Below are 20,734 nucleotides of genomic sequence, written 5' to 3'. Positions count from 1 at the left end.
AAAAAACATCTGAACGGTTAGTCCTCTGGGTTTCGCCTGCTAAATAAGTTCTGTTATACTCACAGACATGATTCAAACAGTTTTAGAAACTTCAGAGTGTTTCCTATCCAAATCTACTATAAAATGCATATCTTATCTTCTGGGGATGAGTAGCAGGCAGTTGAATTTGGGCATGCATTTCATCTGGAAGTGAAAATACTGCCCCCTGTCACCAAGAAGTTAAAGGAAACCCTTTGAGTTCTATTAGATAGATAGCTCTGAATCCACAATATGCCAGAGGTTGAAAAGCCATAACACATACGTTTTTTCAACAATAGGTTATAGTCAATAATATCAAAGGCTGCACTGAAATCTAACAGTACAGCTCCCACAATCGTCTTATTACAACTTATTACAGTTTCATCAGCGAGTCACACACAGCGTTGCAATGAGCTGTAGGCAGTATGCATTTTGAAAACATATACTTAATTGTTTGAAACCTGAATGTTTTAATACATATTATGAGGCATGTCTTACCTTGCTTCAATGTCGCCTAGCCAAAATCATATCATATCTGTGGAGGTTTTTTTTTTTCATTGTCCAGTAGCCAAAGGCACAATCCTAGTCATATTAGCAACCCATGCTAGTTGTTGCATATTAGATCTCCCCTCTTTCAAAATTTCTAACGAATGTTTTAATCTCTGTCACATGAAAACACTTGCATGTGCTGTGCCCTTTTGACAACAGTGTTTTTCAGCTAATTGCATTATGCAATGAACATTTGAGCATAGCATACTGCCTTGTGCACTTTCTAAAAAGATGGTGCCGGAAGAAACGGGAGCCGTTTTACGGGCGCCTAACCAATTGTGCAATGATGTGGGTTTTTTTTTGCGTATTTTGTAACTTATTTTGTACATAATGTTCCTGCCACCGTATCTTACGGCATAAAAGAGCTTCTGGATATCAGGACAGCGAACACTATCCTTGGATTAAATTAAGATTTTTTCTTCAACAAGCAGGATACACAGGATATACTTCAGACACCCGACAAGGGCAAATCTCTGTCATTGACAAGAGAAAGAGTCGCAGGTATAGAGGACACAGGGCGGGGTGCCTCATAAGGATCCACCAACGGTGAGTGGGAAATCTGCCCTTACCAGCAATATTACTTACCAATGTACAATCATTGGATAATAAATTAGATGAGGTGCGATCACAAATATCCTACCAGCAGGACATCAAAAACTGTAATATCTTATGTTTCACCGAAAAGTGGCTGAGTGACAACATTGAACACATTCAGCTATCGGAATATACGGCTAGATAGAACAGCACACTCCAGTAAACAACAGCTGGTGCACAAAATCTAAGGAAGTAGATTCTAGATTCTAGATTTTGCTCGCCTGAAGCAGAGTACCTCATCATAAGCTGTAGACCACACTATTTGCCAAGAGAGTTTTCATCTATTATTTTTGTGGCTGTTTATTTACCACCACAGATGGACGCTGGCACTAAGACCACACTGAGTCAGCTGTACAAGGAAATAAGCAAACAGGAAACCGCTCACCCAGAGGCGGCGCTCTTAGTGGCCGGGGACTTTAATACAGGGAAACTTTAATCAGTTTAACCTAAATTCTTTCAGCATGTTACATCTGCAACCAGAGGTGAAACAATTCTAGATCACCTGTACTCCACACACAGAGACGCGTACAAAGCCCTCCCTCGCCCTCCATTTGGCAAATCTGACCATAATTCTATCCTCTTGATTTCTGCTTACAAGCTCAAATTAAAGCAGGAAGCACCAGTGACTCTGTCAATAAAAAGTGGTCAGATGAAGCAGATGCTAAACTACAGGACTGTTTTGCTAACACAGACTGGAATATGTTCCGGGATACTTCTGATGGCATTGAGGAGTACATCACATCAGTCACTGGCTTTATCAATAAGTGCATCGATGACGTCGTCCCCACAGTGACTGTACATACATACCCCAACCAGAAGCCATGGCAACATTCCCACTGAGCTAAAGGGTAGAGGTGCCGCTTTCAAGGTGCGGGACTCTAACCCGGAAGCTTATGAGAAGTCCTGCTATGCCCTCTGATGAACCATCAAACAGGCAAAGCATCAATACAGGCCTAAGATTGAATCGCACTACACCGGCTCTGACGCTCGTCAGACGTGGCAGGGCCTGCAAAATATAACAGACTACAAAGGGAAGCACAGCCGCGAGCTACCCAGTGACACGAGCCTACCAGATGAGCTAATTCAATTCTATGCTCGCTTCGAGGCAAGCAACACTGAGACATGTATGAGAGCATCAGCTGTTCCGGATGACTCTGTGACCATGCTCTCCATAGCCGATGTGAGTAAGACCTTTAAACAGGTCAACATACACAAGGCTGCGGGGCCAGACGGATTACCAGGATGTGTACTCTGGGAATGTGCTGACCAACTAGCAGGTGTCTTCACTGACAATTTTAACATGTCCCTGATTGAGTCTGTAATACAAACATGCTTCAAGCAGACCACCATAGTCCCTGTGCCCAAGAGCACTAAGGTAACCTGCCTAAATGACTACAGACCCGTAACACTCACATCTGTAACCATGAAGTGCTTTGAAAGGCAGGTAATGGCCCACATTAACACCATTATCACAGAAGCCCTAGACCCACTCCAATTTGCATACCGCTCATACAGATCCACAGATGATGCACCCTCTATTGCACTCCACACCGCCCTTTACCACCTAGACAAAAGGAACACCTACGTGAGAATGCTATTCATTGACTACAGCTCAGCGTTCAACACTATAGTGCCCTCAAAGCTCATCACTAAGCTAAGGATACTGGGACTAAACACCTCCCTCTGCAACTGGAACCTGGACTTCCTGACAGGCCGCCCCCAGGTGGTGCATGGCCAGGCACAACTCCAACACCATCATTAAGTTTGCAGACGTCACAACAGTGTAGGCCTGATCACAGACAACAACAAGACAGCCTATAGGGAGGAGCCAGAATAACAACTTATCCCTCAACGTAATCAAGACAAAGGAGATGATTGTGGAAAAGGAGGACAGAGCACGCCCCTATTCTCATCGACGGGGCTGTAGTGGAGCAGGTTGAGAGCTTCAAGTTCCCCTTGTGTCCACATCAACAACAAACTAGAATGTTCCAAACACACCAAGACAGTCATGAAGAAGGCACGACAAAACCTATTCCCCCTCAGGAGACTAAAAATATTTGGCATGGGTCCTCAGATCCTCAAGAGGTTCTAAAGCTGCCACATCGAGAGCATCCTTACTGGCTGCATCACTGCCTGGTACAGCAACTGCTCTGCCTCCGGACGCAAGGCACTACAGAGGGTAGTGCATATGGCTCAGTACATCACTGGGGCTAAGCTGCCTGCCATCCAGGACCTCTACAGAGGAAGGCCCTCTGGGGTCAAAAACCCCAGCTCTGCTACCGCATGGCAAGCGGTACCGGAGTGCCAAGTCTAGGTCCGAAAGGATTCTCAACAGCTTTTACCTCCAAGCCATTAGACTCCTGAACAGGTAATCAAATGGCTACTCTGACTATTTGCAATGTGTCCTGTCACCCCCCACCCGCCAACCCCCACTTTTACGCTGCCGCTACTCTCTGTTTATCATCTATGCATAGTCACTTTAACTATACTTACATGTACATGTACATATTACCTCAATTAGCCTGACTAACCGGTGCCCCCGCACATTGACTCTGTATCGGTACCACCTGCATATAGCCTCCACATTGACTCTGTACCGGTACCACCTGTATATAGCCTCCACATTGACTCTGTACCGGTACCACCTGTATATAGCCTCCACATTGACTCTGTACCGGTACCACCTGTATATAGCCTCCACATTGACTCTGTACCGGTACCACCTGTATATAGCCTCGCTACTGTTATTTTCACTGTCATTTTACTGTTTACATTTTTTACATTTCTTTACTTATCTTTTAAACTTAAATTGCATTGTTGGTTAAGGGCTTGTAAGTAAGCATTTCACTGTAAGGTCTACCTACACCTGTTGTATTCGGAGCACGTGACAAATAAACTTTGATTTGATAATGTGAAGAAATAATAGTTTATCAACATTTTAAGCTAAACGTTCTGATCCGATACATCAGACACATTGCTTTTTAATGTTATTTCTTATTTTTATTTAGCCTAGGCCTACTGGTTTGTCCCAGAGTCTGTTTGGAAAAGGCTATTCTTTTCTAGACAAGCTAACCAATAGAATAAAATAACTTTTCTACTATGGGGGATATTAGATTGAAATAGGCTGGTGATGTTGCTGTTGGTTACTGGTCTTGTTGGCTGAGGAAAAGTAAATGTGGACAGTTATTCTAACATCTTCAAAGTGCACATCTGAATTCAGTAAGAAGGACTGCATATCGTTGCATCCTCGACTTGCATGTTAATATGAATTGCTATAATCTAAATGTGATTTCTGTCATTCTGACCCCAGTGGGTGTGACGCCCTAATCAGGATACGCACCCAATGCATATGGGTCTGGTAAATTTAAATTCTGCCAGTCAAATGTCCAGTGCCACATTTTCCTAACGGAAACCATGCATTGAACTCTAAATCTATCCAAATCAATTTAAGAACACAAGGGCATGCTAATTTAAAAGATGGCTAGCCATTATTAGCCTGGTTCTGTATGGAATGCAGGTACATTATCGGACACAGGTCAGTTCATTATCGGTGCGCAGTAGTAAAAATTGTGCTGGTGCAATCAACAGAAAAGGTGAAAAATGTTAGTCTAGGGTCCTGCACACACACATTTGTATGCCGCCAAAGCTTTAGATGTGTGGGCTTTCAGGTTGGGACAACAGCGATTACACAGAGAGGGTTACTGGGTTAAAGAAGTGTTTCTGAGCGAAACGATATACTGTAGTGACAGCGGCTGTGTCCAAAAGACGAGTCCAAATAAATGAAATTGTTAATAGATGCGGTGTGGGCTCTGGAGGTAGTTAGACTTCTAACAGGGAATGTCTATAGGAAGACATACACTCTCACACCCATTCATACGGCTTGTGATTTAGACATAGGAGTCAACACATGCCACGCTTTGTGATACATCTAGGATGATATATCACATCATATTATATAATATATAATGTAATGAGCAGTAGACACCGTCAGTGTCACAGCCATGCTAGCCCGATCTGTAGCCTAGCGTGCGACTTACTCATGCATTCCTGGCTAACCTCAATTTAGTACTGAGACAGGCAGGCAGTGCAGACATACAGACTACACAGCCAGTATACAGTGGGGCAAAAAAAGTATTTAGTCATCCATTGTGCAAGTTCTCCCACTTAAAAAGATGAGAGAGGCCTGTAATTTTCATCATAGGTACACTTCAACTATGACAGACAAAATTAGAAAAAAAATCCAGAAAATCACATTGTAGGATTTTTAATTAATTTATTTGCAAATTATGGTGGAAAATAAGTATTTGGTCAATAACAAAAGTTTCTCATTACTTTGTTATATACCCTTTGTTGGCAATGACAGAGGTCAAACGTTTTCTGTAAGTCTTTATGAGGTTTTCACACACTGTTGCTGGTATTTTGGCCCATTCCTCCATGCAGATCTACTCTAGAGCAGTGATGTTTTGGGGCTGGGCAACACGGAATTTCAACTCCCTCCAAAGATTTTCTATGGGGTTGAGATCTGGAGACTGGCTAGGCCACTCCAGGACCTTGAAATGCTTCTTACGAAGCCACTCCTTCGTTGCCCGGGCAGTGTGTTTGGGATCATTGTCATGCTGAAAGACCCAGCCACGTTTCATATTCAATGCCTTTGCTGATGGAAGGAGGTTTTCACTCAAAATCTCACGATACATGGCCCCATTAATTATTTTCTTTACACGGATCAGTCGTCCTGGTCCCTTTGCAGAAAAACAGCCCCAAAGCATGATGTTTCCACCCCCATGCTTCACAGTAGGTATGGTGTTCTTTGGATGCAACTCAGCATTCTTTGTCCTCCAAACATGACGAGTTGAGTTTTTACCAAAAAGTTAGATTTTGGTTTGATCTGACCATATGACATTCTCCCAATCTTCTTCTGGATCATCCAAATGCTCTCTAGCAAACTTCAGACGGGCCTGGACATGTACTGGCTTAAGCAGGGGGACACGTCTGGCACTGCAGGATTTGAGTCCCTGGCGGCGTAGTGTGTTACTGATGGTAGGCTTTGTAACTTTGGTCCCAGCTCTCTGCAGGTCATTCACTAGGCCCCCACGTGTGGTTCTGGAATTTTTGCTCACCGTTCTTGTGATCATTTTGACCCCACGGGGTGAGATCTTGCGTGGAGCCCCAGATCGAGAGAGATTATCAGTGGTCTTGTATGTCTTCCATTTCCTAATAATTGCTCCCACAGTTGATTTCTTCAAACCAAGCTGCTTACCTATTGCAGATTCAGTCTTCCCAGCCTGGTGCAGGTCTACCATTTTGTTTCTGGTGTCCTTTGACAGCTCGTTGGCCTTGGCCATAGTGGAGTTTGGAGTGTGACTGTTTGAGGTTGTGGACAGGTGTCTTTTATACTGATAACAAGTTCAAACAGGTGCCATTAATACAGGTAATGAGTGGAGGACAGAGGAGCCTCTCAAAGAAGAAGTTACAGGTCTGTGAGAGCCAGAAATCCTGCTTGTTTGTAGGTGACCAAATACTTATTTTCCACCATAATTTGCAAATAAATTCATAAAATATCCTACAATGTGATTTTCTGGATTTTTTTTCCCTCATTTTGTCTGTCATCGTTGAAGTGTACCTATGATGAAAATTACAGGCCTCTCTCATCTTTTTAAGTGGGAGAACTTGCACAATTTGTGGCTGACTAAATACTTTTTTGCCCCACTGTACCATGGCCAAGTCCTCTCACTGACATGCGAGCGCACACATACACACAGCGAAGAGATTCCAGGTGAGGGTGAGATGAGAACAGGTAAGAGTGTGAAGGATCTATGTTTTTCTCCCACTTCATCCTCTCTCTCCCTCCTGCCTCACCCTCTTCCCAACAATAAATGACATTGTGCAGGTGGACTAAGAACATTCTAGAAGAGTGAGATCAGTGTGCATACACACACACACACACACACACAACTCTAAGCTTCACAAGGCTTACATTTCACTTGCCATGTCTATCTTTGATGTCGGACACACTCGTTCAATTAGACGGTTGTTACAACATAATTTATCCTCTCTACTTCTCTCCCTTTCTAAAAATACACACACACACTCCTACACACACATTCCTTGGAGCCTGATGGAGACAAAAGGTTGGAGATTGAGTCAGTGATAATGACCTCTCTTAAAACATTAGAGAAAGAGAAAATTCTCCATGCTTTGACAAGAGACTACACATGGTAGTGCTGGAGAGGAAAAAGTAAGAGATGTTTAATCTGCCGTTTATCTCTCTCTCTCTCTGTGTCATCACTCCATCCCATCTGCTGCGTAAATAAGACAAGTGACTGAGTCTAAAGTTTATTAGCTCTCAATCCATTTCTCATCCATCCTCCTCTCCTCTAAATAACTAATATACAGTGCCTCAGTAAGGAATGTCTCCCACTCTCCTCCTCTTAATATCTATTTCTCAATCTATCCATCCTTTCCTCCTCCTCTCAATCCACCCACTCGGGGTTTAAAGCCATCCACTTAATATCTGATCGCCCCTTCCCTTCCTCTTTCCCCATCCTCTGGTAAATAAAAGAGATTAGGTAAGAAACTTGTTTGTGTGGAAGAATTACAAGATAGTGTGTATACAGAGATTTGCCTAGATGTTCTGCTGTGATCATGAACTGTAGACTTTAGGCTATTCATTGTGTGAAGGATGATGTAATCATTGCGTGTTATAGTATGATTAGGCCATCATTGCGTGTTACAGCATGATTACACGTCTATCAGAATGCAGTGATCTGACTGTTCAAACCCCAGACATCAGACCACGCTTTTGAATCTCTGTTTTCTATGCCCCGTCATTAGGATGACAGGTCTTAAGTGTTAACCGCTCCCACATGTTGTTGACGACACACACATGTTCAGTGCGCACACGCACACATGTCTGTGTGTGTGTTATCTTTTACTCACTCGCACGTCTTAAAATATCGCCCCACACCGGCAACCTTCTCCAGACTCGTTCATGTTTTCTCAAATGTGTCCCAAAAATGTACGGTATTGTTCGAATGATCGCATCAAAACCATCTGAATGTAAGAGAGTCTTGTGGCACATAACAGATGGCCACTCCAAGCGAGAGATAGGGGGACAAATCGATACAATTACATATCACGAAATTACACTGTACAAAACATTTAGAACACCTACCTAATACTGAGTTGCACCCCCCCTTTGCCTCAGAACAGATTCAATTCGTCGGGTCATGAACTCAAGGTGTTGAAAGCGTTCCACAGGGATGCTGGCTCATGTTGACTCCAATGCTTCCTACAGTTGTGTCAAGTTGGCTGGATGTCCTTTGGGTGGTGGATCGTTCTTGATACACACAGGAAAGTGTTGAGCGTGATAAGTGTTAAGGTTCTTGACACAAAATGGTCTGCCTGGCACCTACTACCATACCCTGTTCAAAGGCATTTCCATTTACCCTCTGAATGGCACACATACACAATCCATGTCTCAATTGTCTCAAAGCTTAAACATCCTTCTTTAACCTGTCTCCTTCCCTTCATCTACACTGATTGAAGTAGATTTAACAAGTGACATCAATAAGGGGTCATAGTTTTCCCATGGATTCACCTGGTCAGTCTATCTCATGGAAAGAGCAGGTGTTCATAATGTGTTGTGCACTCAGTGTATCTATACAGTTGGGGTCTGAAATTATTGACACCCTTGTAAAGAGGAGCAGAAATAACTGTATAAAATTAATCATGTACCTCTACGGGATCGGTGCCCCCCCCCGTGGGACGGTTGAGCTAACGTGGGCTAATGTGATTAGCATGAGGTTGTAAGTAACAATAACATTTCCCAGGATGTAGACATATCTGATATGGGCAGAAAACTTAAATTCTTGTTAATCTAATTGCACTGTCCAATTTACAGCAGCTATTACAGTGAAACAATACCATGCTACTGTTCGAGGAGAGTGCACAATTATGAACTTGAAAATGTATTAATAAACCAATTAGGCACATTTGATACAACATTTTGAACAGAATGCAATGTTTCATTGGATCAGTCTAAAACTTTGCACATACACTGCTTCCATCTAGTGGCCAAAATCTAAATTGCACCTGGACTGGAATAATACATTATGGCCTTTCTCTTGCATTTCAAAGATGATGGTATAAAAAAAATATACTACCTTTTACCAGATCTAATGTGTTATATTCTCCTACATTAATTTCACATTTCCACAAACTTCAAAGTGTTTCTTTTCAAATGGTATCAAGAATATGCATATCCTTGCTTCAGGTCTTGAGCTACAAGCAGTTAGATTTGGGTATGTCATTTTAGGCAAAAATTGAAAAAAAGGCCAGATCCTACAATAATTAGCTATATTGTATGCTACATTTTTGGGGGAAAGTATATTATTTTATACTGATACAATTGCTCAGAGGAAGAGATTTAATTTAACAAGTTTTATTTAACAAAAAATTAAGGTAGGGGTCAAAACTTTTTGACACCCTGTTTTCAAGACCATTCAATACCTCAACCTTGAGAGGATAACGACACTGAGCGTGTTGGAGAACACATTGGGAGGGATCTTAGACCATTCCTCCATACAGAATACTGAGTAAAGTTCATGATGCCGTTGACAAGGGCCCCAGGACCAATGGAAGCAAGATGCCCCCATATTTTCTGCGTGGCCAAACAGCTCTATTTTGATGTAATCCAACAAATGGAGTTTGCTAAACGGCATTTGCACTTGGATTGAAACCGGTGTTTTGGTTAGATTACATAAAAAGAGAGCTGTTTGGTGTCGAAATGAGAATCAGTATTTGAATGATTGCTTTTTAAACGAATGATTCATTTTTAAACTAAATCTCATTCTTTGTACTAGTATAAAATTAGATATTTTCCCAATTTTTTGGAGCACACAATATAGCTCAGTATTTGAACAATTTATTTTATACAGTAATTTTTGCTCATCTTTATCAAGGGTGTCAATAAAATGTTTTAATTAGTCATCCTGAGGAACAGGACAGGACAGTGCAAACTTGGCTGAGTCGTCGTGGAAACCAGCTGTTTCATCTGTCCTCCACGCTCACACATCCGTTCACTCAGCCAGTAATGTGTCAAGGCCATTAACAGGAGGATCTGGCACTGCAAACTCATTCAGAAGTCACAACGATATAAACTGATGGGTTCATTCAGAACTCTAAAATATTGGTTATTGATTTGATACAGCCAATAATTTCCAAATAGGTCTAAGTGAATCCATTGTCTGAACTACTGGGCTCAATAATGATCTGAACCATAGTGCCATTGAGAAGGGTCAGGGGAAAAGAAGGGGATACAATAGCCCAAAGGATTACAGTTGCCTTGCACAGAGAACTGTGTTGAGAACAGGCTCTGGAGGCTGCCAAACCTTAATTTACGCAACAACAAAAAATCCCCTGACAGATCAGTTATAAATCACAAATTAACTCCTTCCTCTGAGTAGTTTGGCATGACATGAAATGGAGTCAGTTCTTCATAAAAGAGCAGAGTAAAGGCACTTAGGACAGCAGAGAGGCCCTGCTTGACTCAACACTGGCCATGATTTAGTAAAACCCCCGACACACATTCACACACACTGCTGATTAGGGCCTACCACTGGCAGGGACATAAGAGATGTACACAATTTAATAAATTGTGAGCTCAAGCAGATAACTGCAACCAGCAACAGCATTGTCACAAACATCAGCTCTCCTCATATAACAGGCCTATTACATGGCAGCCATTTTAAGGGCTTTCCTGGAAATGCCTTTGAGAGATTCAATCATTCATGTAATTGTGGAAAGGCAATGAGGCAGCCAGCCCCTCCTTGAAGCGAAACAGGACCCCATGAACCCTGTGTTTAAAGTTAGTGGTCCTTCTGAATACTTTCAAAATGCATCCTTCTTCCTCAATTTAAGCTACAGGTTTCTGCATCTGCAAGCCCTCCATCACATGTCAGGGCGTATAGTAATTTGGTGCACCATTTCACACATGTATAAGTGTGTATAAATACATGAATTGGAAATGCGTTCTTTGCATATCCCAATGCCCCCTGAGACACCATCGGAGGGTGGGATCATAGCCAGGGTCTGCCATTATCAACAATGACCATGGTGCAATTAGGGTTAAGTGCCTTGCTCAAGGGCGCATCAGCAGATGTTTCTGCTCAGGGATTTGAACTAGTAACCTTTCAGTCTCTGATCCAACACTCTAACCGCTAGGCCATCTGCCAACCCATAGGCCTAAGCTACTTCAAGGGAAGAAGGAAGAATACATTCCTGAAGTATTCCAGGACAGTGGAATGGGCTGGAATGAGGAGCACTGTCTGACCATGGGTCTGACCATGGGTACTGACCAGATAAAACCCCAAACCGAGCTTTTCCTCAACAGGTTAAATGGTAAAAAAAAGTGTTAACACACTTGTGAATTGCACAACGTACAGTAGTTCCTGCCTTCATTGTAAACTACTACCTGAAAACATCAGGGCTATTACAGTGTTGTTGCTGTTATTTGCTATTGGAATTGGAGCCACATGCTGCTAATCAGCTTGGTCCAGGTTTAATGGATGTCACATGAGCTACTCCCTCTTTTGTCTCTCTCTGTGTGTGTGTGTGTGTGTGTGTGTGTGTGTGTTTGTCTTGAGCTTTAGTCCTATGCTGACTAATTCACATACATGCATACACACACATATACTCACCAACAGTCCCTTCTATAAATAGAGAAGTTTCCAGAGAACTGTGGGTCTTTGGGCTGTTTTGTAAATGCTTGTGTGATGACGACATGTCACAGGGGACATATTTCACCCTTAATTGGGGACTTGAGGCTTTTTCTCCAGCAAAAAGGAGGGAAAAACTTATATTTCCTCCTCAGAGTGAATTGACCAGTGTTTAGCCACAATGTTGTTCCTCTAGAGAATCAGTTCCCATGGGAAAGAGAGACAGCTCCAAGAGCATCTTCCTGTGTGTGTGTGTGTGTGCGTGTGTGTGTGTGTGTGTGTGTGTGTGTGTGTGTGTGTGTGTGTGTGTGTGTGTGTGTGTGTGTGTGTGTGTGTGTGTGTGTGTGTGGAGATCAGGGAAGAACGGCAGCCCCCTCTCATTGAAGCCACATATTTCAAGGCCGGCCGCGATGCTCTTTATAGTGAATGGGAATGGCAATCTTCGTGTTCAATCTTAGTGTAATTAAAACTTTTGTTTAAGACAATCATGGTACCAATAACTGCTTCGATTACACCAGTATTTCTTTTAACCGATTAACCAACTTCTTTGGCTTCAAATGCGCTATTGAGTCTTCACATGGGATTGAATGGTGTCACGTGATCGATGGCTTTGTCCATTCATTACCACTACTTTTGCTAAACTAAAAATGTAATCTGTCTCATCATAATTTAAGTCACTGCCCCCCAAAAATGTTAAGTAGGGTGATGTTTTACCACAAGTTACTCTACAGTTGACCCGTGCAACATTTAGCCCCACTCTCCCTTATGCACTCACAGTAAATGGTGAAGGTGCATACACAGTAGATGGAGCAATTAAGATATGACGTCTTTGTATGAGAACTATCCACAGACTTTTTGAACTACGGTGCACAAAATGGTTCAATGTAACTATAAATCAGCTCAATCTACTTTTTTATTTTTTTAATTGCGCCCTCTTGGAGATCGATTTGGGATCATGTATACCGTCTTAATGCAATACAAAAAAAGAGTAATGAGAGCACTGTACAATACGGTGAACTGTAGTTAGTACATGTGGGGCCGCCATCTTTATGGACGTGCCTAACCATGCTGCTGCTAAATACTCTGGGTTTAAAATGGTGTAGTTCGCACATTTAGATAAATAAAGTAGGAATGGAAAGCTGGGATCCCCCCCCTTTTTAACAAAGGCCAATAATTGTTGTGCGTTGACTGCTTGTCAGAATGCATGTTTCCCTCCTGGCACTCGTAACCTGAATGTGACTCAAGATAAATATTTCTCCCACGTAGAACACACAACAAAAAGCCAACAAGGTACATAGATAAACTATTCGACTATGGGGTTGTCAGATTTTTCTATTCATTACACGTTTTGTTTGCAGAAGAGAAGTACATGTGGACTGTTCTAGCATCTTCAAATGAAATGATTTTGCTGTGACGCAACGCCACACATGACTGGAGCGGAAACAATGGTGTGTGTCTCAGCACAGTGCCTTCAGAAAGTATTCACACAGCGTGACACCACATTTGTTGTGTTGCAGCTTGAATTTAAAATGAGATGTTTTTATACCAGTGGTGTAAAGCAGGGGTTCCTAAACTTTTTCACTCATGTCCCCCTTCCTGCATTGGGAACATCCCGCACCTCCCATTCGCATTTTTGCAGGTTTAAAGCTTATTTCCTTTAAAACCTCAAAACAGTTACAGAGTTTAATGGCTGTGATATGAGAAACTGAGGATGGATCAACAACATTGTAGTTACTCCACAATGCTAACATAATTGACAGGTAGAAAAGAAGGAAGCCTGAACTGTCATGTATTGTCATGTTGTGTCTTGTTTCTGTCCTTTCTCTTCACCCTGTCTCCCTCTGCTGGTCGTACTAGGTTACCTTTTCTTCCCCTCTTTCCCCCAGCTGTTCCTTGTCTTCTCTGACTACCTCGTTCACCCCTTTTCCCACCTGTTCCCTTTTTCCCTCTGATTAGGTCTCTATATCTCTCTCTGTTTCTGCTCCTGTCTTTGTCGGATTCTCGTTTGTGTTACTCATGCCTGAACCAGACTATCGTCGTGTTTGCTGCAACCTTGTCCTGTCCTGTCGGAATCTGCATGTTCATCTAACCTTGTCCTGTCCTGTTGGAATCTGCCTGTCCATCTGAGCCTACGTGTGTTTCGTCATTAAAGAAACTCTGTTTTGTTAATTCGCTTTTGGGTCCTCATTCACGCACCTGACAGAAGAATCCGACCAAGAATGGACCCAGCGACTTCGGATCCTCTCCACTCAGCCGTCGAGATCCAGGGAGCGATGCTAGGCAGACACGAGCAGGAATTGTCTGCTGCTCGACATGCCGTTGAGACCCTGGCCACCCAAGTCTCCAACCTCACAGAACAGGTTCACCATCTCCGCCTCGATCCACCGGCCACTTCCAGGGCTTTCGAATCTCCGGAGCCCAGAATCAATAACCCGCCGTGTTACTCTGGGGAGCCCACTGAATGCCGCTCGTTCCTCACCCAGTGTGATATTGTGTTTTCTCTCCAGCCCAACACTTACTCCAGGAGCACTGCTCGTATCGCCTACGTCATATCTCTCCTTACTGGACGGGCTCGTGAGTGGGGCACGGCAATCTGGGAGGCAAGGGCTGAGTGTACTAACCAGTATCAGGACTTTAAGGAGGAGATGATACAGGTTTTTGATCGATCTGTTTTTGGGGAGGAGGCTTCCAGGGTCCTGTCTTCCCTATGTCAAGGTAATCGATCCATAACAGACTACTCTATTGAGTTTCGCACTCTTGCTGCCTCCAGTGGCTGGAACGAGCCGGCTTTGCTCGCTCGTTTTCTGGAGGGTCTCCGCGCAGAGGTAAAGGATGAGATTCTCTCCCGGGAGGTTCCTTCCAGCGTGGATTCCTTGATTGAACTCGCTATTCGCATTGAGCGACGGGTTGATCTTCGTCACCGAGCTCGTGGAAAGGAGCTCGCGTTCTCCGTTGCCCCCCTCTCCGCATCACTACCATCTTCCTCTGCCGGCTCGGGTGCTGAGCCTATGCAGCTGGGAGGTATCCGCATCTCGACTAAAGAGAGGGAACGGAGAATCACCAACCGCCTCTGTCTCTATTGCGGTTCCGCTGGTCATTTTGTCACTTCATGTCCAGTAAAAGCCAGAGCTCATCAGTAAGCGGAGGGCTACTGGTGAGCGCTACTACTCCTGTCTCTCCTTCAAGATCCTGCACTACCTTGTCGGTCCATCTACGCTGGACCGGTTCGTCAGCTTCCTGCAGTGCCTTGATAGACTCTGGGGCGGAGGGCTGTTTTATGGACGAGACCTGGGCTCGGGAACATGACATTCCTCTCAGACAGTTAAGGGAGTCCACGGCCTTGTTCGCCTTGGATGGTAGTCCTCTCCCCAGGATTCAGCGTGAGACGCTACCTTTAACCCTCACTGTCTCTGGTAATCATAGCGAAACCATTTCTTTTTTAATTTTTCGTTCACCTTTTACACCTGTTGTTTTGGGCCATCCCTGGCTAGTTTGTCATAATCCTTCTATTAATTGGTCTAGTAATTCTATCCTCTCCTGGAACGTCTCTTGTCATGTGAAATGTTTAATGTCTGCTATCCCTCCTGTTTCCTCTGTCTCTTCTTCACAGGAGGAGCCTGGTGATTTGACAGGGGTGCCGGAGGAATATCACGATCTGCGCACGGTGTTCAGTCGGTCCAGGGCCACCTCTCTTCCTCCACACCGGTCGTATGATTGTAGTATTGATCTCCTTCCGGGAACCACTCCCCCCGGGGTAGACTATACTCTCTGTCGGCTCCCGAACGTAAGGCTCTCGAAGATTATTTGTCTGTAGCTCTTGCCGCCGGTACCATAGTCCCCTCCTCCTCTCCCGCCGGAGCGGGGTTTTTTTTTGTTAAGAAGAAGGACGGGTCCCTGCGCCCCTGCATAGATTATCGAGGGCTGAATGACATAACAGTGAAGAATCGTTATCCGCTTCCTCTTATGTCTTCAGCCTTCGAGATCCTGCAGGGAGCCAGGTTTTTCACTAAGTTGGACCTTCGTAACGCTTACCATCTCGTGCGCATCAGGGAGGGGGACGAGTGGAAGATGGCGTTTAACACTCCGTTAGGGCACTTTGAATACCGGGTTCTTCCTTTCGGCCTCGCTAACGCTCCAGCTGTCTTTCAGGCATTAGTCAATGATGTCCTGAGAGACATGCTGAACATCTTTGTTTTCGTTTACCTTGACGATATCCTGATTTTTTCACCGTCACTCCAGATTCATGTTCAGCACGTTCGACGTGTCCTCCAGCGCCTTTTAGAGAATTGTCTTTTTGTGAAGGCTGAGAAGTGCACTTTTCATGCCTCCTCCGTCACATTTCTCGGTTCTGTTATTTCCGCTGAAGGCATTAAGATGGATCCCGCTAAGGTCCAAGCTGTCATTGATTGGCCCGTCCCTAAGTCACGCGTCGAGCTGCAGCGCTTTCTCGGCTTTGCGAACTTCTATCGTCGTTTCATCCGTAATTTCGGTCAGGTGGCAGCTCCTCTCACAGCCCTTACTTCTGTCAAGACGTGCTTTAAGTGGTCCGTTTCCGCCCAGGGAGCTTTTGATCTCCTCAAGAATCGTTTTACATCCGCACCTATCCTTGTTACACCTGACGTCTCTAGACAGTTCGTTGTCGAGGTTGACGCGTCAGAGGTGGGCGTGGGAGCCATTCTTTCTCAGCGCTCCCTCTCTGACGACAAGGTCCACCCTTGCGCGTATTTTTCTCATCGCCTGTCGCCGTCGGAACGTAACTATGATGTGGGAAACCGCGAACTGCTCGCCATCCGCTTAGCCCTAGGCGAATGGCGACAGTGGTTGGAGGGGGCGACCGTTCCTTTTGTCGTTTGGACCGACCATAGGAACCTTGAGTACATCCGTTCTGCCAAACGACTTAATGCGCGTCAGGCGCGCTGGGCGCTGTTTTTAGCTCGTTTCGAGTTCGTGATTTCTTATCGTCCGGGCTCTAAGAACACCAAGCCTGATGCTTTATCTCGTCTCTTCAGTTCTTCAGTAGCCTCCACTGACCCCGAGGGGATTCTCCCTGAGGGGCGTGTTGTCGGGTTGACTGTCTGGGGAATTGAGAGGCAGGTAAAGCAAGCACTCACTCACACTCCGTCGCCGCGCGCTTGTCCTAGGAACCTTCTTTTCGTTCCCGTTCCTACTCGTCTGGCCGTTCTTCAGTGGGCTCACTCTGCCAAGTTAGCCGGCCACCCTGGCGTTCGGGGTACGCTTGCTTCCATTCGCCAGCGTTTTTGGTGGCCCACCCGGGAGCATGACACGCGTCGTTTCGTGGCTGCTTGTTCGGTCTGCGCGCAGACTAAGTCCGGTAACTCCCCTCCTGCCGGCCGTCTCAGGCCGCTTCCCATTCCCTCTCGACCGTGGTCTCACATCGCCTTAGATTTTGTCACCGGACTGCCTTCGTCAGCGGGGAAGACTGTTATTCTTACGGTTGTCGATAGGTTCTCTAAGGCGGCTCATTTTATTCCCCTTGCTAAGCTTCCTTCTGCTAAAGAGACGGCACAAATCATCATCGAGAATGTTTTCAGAATTCATGGCCTTCCGTCAGACGTCGTTTCGGACAGAGGTCCGCAATTCACGTCTCAATTTTGGAGGGAGTTTTGCCGTTTGATTGGGGCTTCCGTCAGTCTCTCTTCCGGCTTTCACCCCCAGTCTAACGGTCAAGCAGAACGGGCCAATCAGACTATTGGTCGCATCTTACGCAGTCTTTCTTTTCGCAACCCTGCGTCTTGGTCAGAACAGCTCCCCTGGGCAGAATACGCCCACAACTCGCTTCCTTCGTCTGCGACCGGGCTATCTCCTTTTCAGAGTAGCCTCGGGTACCAGCCTCCGCTGTTCTCATCTCAGTTCGCCGAGTCCAGCGTCCCCTCCGCTCAGGCTTTTGTCCAACGTTGCGAGCGCACCTGGAAGAGGGTCAGGTCTGCACTTTGCCGTTATAGGGCGCAGACTGTGAGAGCTGCTAATAAGCGTAGAACTAAGAGTCCTAGATATTGTCGCGGTCAGAGAGTTTGGCTCTCCACTCAGAACCTTCCCCTTAAGACAGCTTCTCGCAAGTTGACCCCGCGGTTCATTGGTCCGTTCCGTATTTCTCAGATCATTAATCCTGTCGCAGTGCGACTTCTTCTTCCGCGATATCTTCGTCGCGTCCACCCGGTCTTCCATGTCTCCTGTGTTAAGCCCGTTCTTCGCGCCCCCGCTCGTCTTCCCCCCCCCCCCCCATCCTTGTCGAGGGCGCACCTATCTACAGGGTCCGTAAGATTTTGGACATGCGTCCTCGGGGCCGTGGTCATCAGTACCTAGTGGATTGGGAGGGGTACGGTCCTGAGGAGAGGAGTTGGGTTCCCTCTCGGGACGTGCTGGACCGTTCGCTGATCGATGATTTCCTCCATTTCCGCCAGGTTTCCTCCTCGAGTGCGCCAGGAGGCGCTCGGTGAGTGGGGGGGTACTGTCATGTATTGTCATGTTGTGTCTTGTTTCTGTCCTTTCTCTTCACCCTGTCTCCCTCTGCTGGTCGTACTAGGTTACCTTTTCTTCCCCTCTTTCCCCCAGCTGTTCCTTGTCTTCTCTGACTACCTCGTTCACCCCTTTTCCCACCTGTTCCCTTTTTCCCTCTGATTAGGTCTCTATATCTCTCTCTGTTTCTGCTCCTGTCTTTGTCGGATTCTCGTTTGTGTTACTCATGCCTGAACCAGACTATCGTCGTGTTTGCTGCAACCTTGTCCTGTCCTGTCGGAATCTGCATGTTCATCTAACCTTGTCCTGTCCTGTCGGAATCTGCCTGTCCATCTGAGCCTACGTGTGTTTCGTCATTAAAGAAACTCTGTTTTGTTAATTCGCTTTTGGGTCCTCATTCACGCACCTGACATGAACAGAATAAAAATACTCCAAAACATGCATCCTGTTTGCAGCAAGGCACTAAAGCAATTAAATTTTTGTCCTGAATACGAAGTGTTATGGAGAAACATATGCTTTTCAAGCATAGTGGAGGCTGCATCATGTTATGGGTATGCTTGTAATCGTTAAGGAATTGGGAGTTTTTCAGGATAAAAAAGAAATGAAATGGAGCTAAGCACAGGCAAAATCCTAGAGGAAAACCTGGTTCAGTCTGCTTTCCACCAGACACTGGAAGATGAATTCACCTTTCAGCAGGACAATAACTTAAAACGCAAGGCCATATCAACACTTGAGTTGCTTACCAAGAAGACAGTGAATGTTCCTGAGTGGCTGAGTTACTGTGCTTGATAATCTATGGCAAGACTTGAAAATGGTTGTCAAGGAATGATCAACAACCAATTCACAGAGCTTGAATAATTCACTGCCAAAAGTGATTCTAACATGTATTGACTCAGGGGTGTAAATACTTAGGTATTACTTTTCAATAGATGTGCAAAAATGTCTAAAAACATGTAAACCTTATCAGTATGGGGTATTGTGGTAGATGGGTGAGAAAATCATATATTTAATCCATTTAGAATTATAGCTGTAACATAACAAAATGTGGAATAAGTCAAGGGCTATGAATACTTTCTGAAGGCATTGTATATCAAATCAAATTTCATGGGTCACATACACATATTTAGCAGATGTTATTGCGGGTGTAGTGAAATGCTTGTAATGCTATGTAAGCGTATGTGTGTGTGAATACATGTATGTGTGTTTGAGAGAGCCTACACGAATGTGTATGTGTGTTTGTGTGTGCTTTTGTGTGGGTGTGTGTCTCGGCCAGTGTTCCTGAGGGGAAAGCATTTCTGTGCACCTATAGAACATTCTATATGGATTACACCTCAATGTATCGGTCCCATGTACCAACAATAGAGAGGGAAAAGGGAGCGATAGAGCATACCGCTACACATGTGGATGTGATTGCAGACTTATGATGATGTCATCCCTCAGTCAGGTTATCAGGCCCCAGGCACGGGGGCTAGCACAAACATGTGGCTCCACACAACACACACACACACACCAGTCTCTGTACTGTACACTAATGTGAGTGTTGCCAAGTAACTTGTTAGAACTGAGATTGAGTGTGAGGTCCCTCTTCTCTCTTTCGTTCTCTCACTGAGTAAAGTCTCTTCCTCTGTCCTTCCCATCAGCCTCTCCAGCATGGCTGCAACATGACCTCATCTGGAATAGGCTTATATCCAGTACACACACACACATACACAGGCACACACATATGCATGCATGCACACATTAAGATTAGCAAACATGACAAACAAATTATTCATGATGCGTACACAAACACACACACACACACCCACACACACACACACACACACACACACACACACACACACACACACACACACACACACACACACACACACACACACACACACACACACACACACACACAATAGAGTCTGTACATCACAGAGCCCCTTATAAGGTCCTGTTGATGATGTAATGGGCTCTAGAGCTGTGCTGTCTGGCTGGGGGTGTGTGGAGAACACTTCTCATAATGTTAGTTTTCTGCCTGGAATGTCCACATTGCTGGGAACTACGGGAAGGAGAGGTGGGAGAGCGGAGAGGGAATAGGATTTGATCTGAGACTTTACGGACATACAGATCAGGTAGGAACAAACCCAGATGAACTCAGAACATGCTACAGTATAGTCCCTTTGAGTGAATTTTTGGTTGGGTGGGGATTGGGGGGTTTTTAGGTTTTAAAAAAAAGAATAAAATCACTAGGAATTCAGCAAAACAATGGTTTAAATCAGGAAATCTGGTCCCAATTATTCCCACAAATAAAAAGGGACATATGTGATCATGTCTCAATGTAATCAAGGTATACAATTATTGATATTTTCAAATACTCTTATTGGGCTTAATTA

At 44.8% G+C, this 20,734-nt stretch overlaps 1 protein-coding gene across 2 annotated transcripts in view; it reads left to right on the top strand.

The window, feature by feature from the left end:
• LOC118943636 (filamin A-interacting protein 1-like) overlaps nucleotides 1-20,734 on the top strand; it is a 52,193-nt gene that overhangs the window by 26,299 nt on the left and 5,160 nt on the right. Inside the window, exon 1 of one of the 2 annotated variants that reach the window (XM_021579286.3) lies at nucleotides 19,939-20,473. The exons of the other annotated variant lie outside the window; for it this stretch is intronic. The gene's annotated coding sequence lies outside the window, so the exon portion shown is untranslated. Of the gene's footprint in view, nucleotides 1-19,938; nucleotides 20,474-20,734 lie in introns of those variants that run through there. 2 annotated transcript variants of the gene reach the window in all.

This window comes from Oncorhynchus mykiss, chromosome 22, assembly GCF_057628025.1.
Source record: "Oncorhynchus mykiss isolate SJ-2025 chromosome 22, ASM5762802v1, whole genome shotgun sequence".
Lineage (NCBI taxonomy): Eukaryota > Metazoa > Chordata > Actinopteri > Salmoniformes > Salmonidae > Oncorhynchus > Oncorhynchus mykiss.
Note: the sequence above shows the minus strand (reverse complement) of the source record. Positions and strands in the feature narration are given on the sequence as shown.